The following is a 1,149-nucleotide window of genomic DNA, read 5'->3' on the forward strand; positions in this document are numbered from 1 at the left end:
ACTTGATTGCTTTGTTCTCCAAAGCTTCAGGGTTAACTTTAAATGTTAACGAAAGTGAATTAGTGGCGATACATGGTCATCCCTCAGCGTCATTATATGGTATCCCAGTTACAAAAGAAATTAAATATCTAGGACTCAATATTGGTAAAAGCGAGGAATTTAGGGAAAGGTGCAACTTTGGAAAAAGTATTGACAAAGGTCAATCACTACTGAGCAGCTGGCTGCAGAGGGACCAATCGTTGTACGTACAAAGACAAAGTTTATCCAGGCTTGCTTATCCAGCATACTCATTAGCTATTTCATCTAGAATGAAAAAAAATGATAGACCAAGTTAACCTAAGCTTTATTAGAAGAAATAAATGCCATTATATTAGGAAAAATGACATGCTGAAAAGCTATGAAGATGGGGGATTGAAAGTTGTTGACTTTGATATCATGAATGGGATGATTAAAATAAAATGGCTGCAAGGCTTTATGAAGCACAGAGATTCGATCTGGTATGCAATTCCAAATGCGATTTTCAAAAAAGTTGGGAGAATTAAATTTCTTTTAAGTTGTGATTTTGAACTCAGTAAGTTGCCCTTGAGTCTATCTGCCTTCCATCAACAAGTTCTTCAATACTGGAAACTGGTGTTCAAGCATAACTTTTCTCCACACAATATGCCTATCTGGAACAATCGCTGTATTTTATTTAAGAAAAAAAAAAAGATCACTATTTATGTAAGAGTGGCTGAAGAAGGGGATTTGGTCTATTGTTCATCTAATGGATGTTAGAGGCAATTTAATGACCTACTCTGAAGTATCTATGAAATTTATCTTGTCTTCACCAAGAAATACATACGAGAGGATTATTCACGCTGTTCCCTTCCAGCTTAAACAGATGGTGTCACAGGATATTCTGTATTCTTCTGTCAATCCGGTACTATGTCCTTTAAAGATCAGCAACATAAATGTGGTTGATGAGCAATGTTCTAACTCCTTTATCAGAGCTCAGCTTCTTAATACATGTTATCCTTCACCTGCAAGAAGAAACTATGTATTTGATGGTCTTTCAGGCCATATGGCTTGTGAAATAAGAGATACATCTCATTCCCCATAATTCCTAAAGCCAAAGAGGTGCATTTCAAGATGCTGAATGAATTCTACCCC

This window comes from Monopterus albus, unplaced genomic scaffold, assembly GCF_001952655.1.
Source record: "Monopterus albus unplaced genomic scaffold, M_albus_1.0 scaffold39.1, whole genome shotgun sequence".
NCBI lineage: Eukaryota > Metazoa > Chordata > Actinopteri > Synbranchiformes > Synbranchidae > Monopterus > Monopterus albus.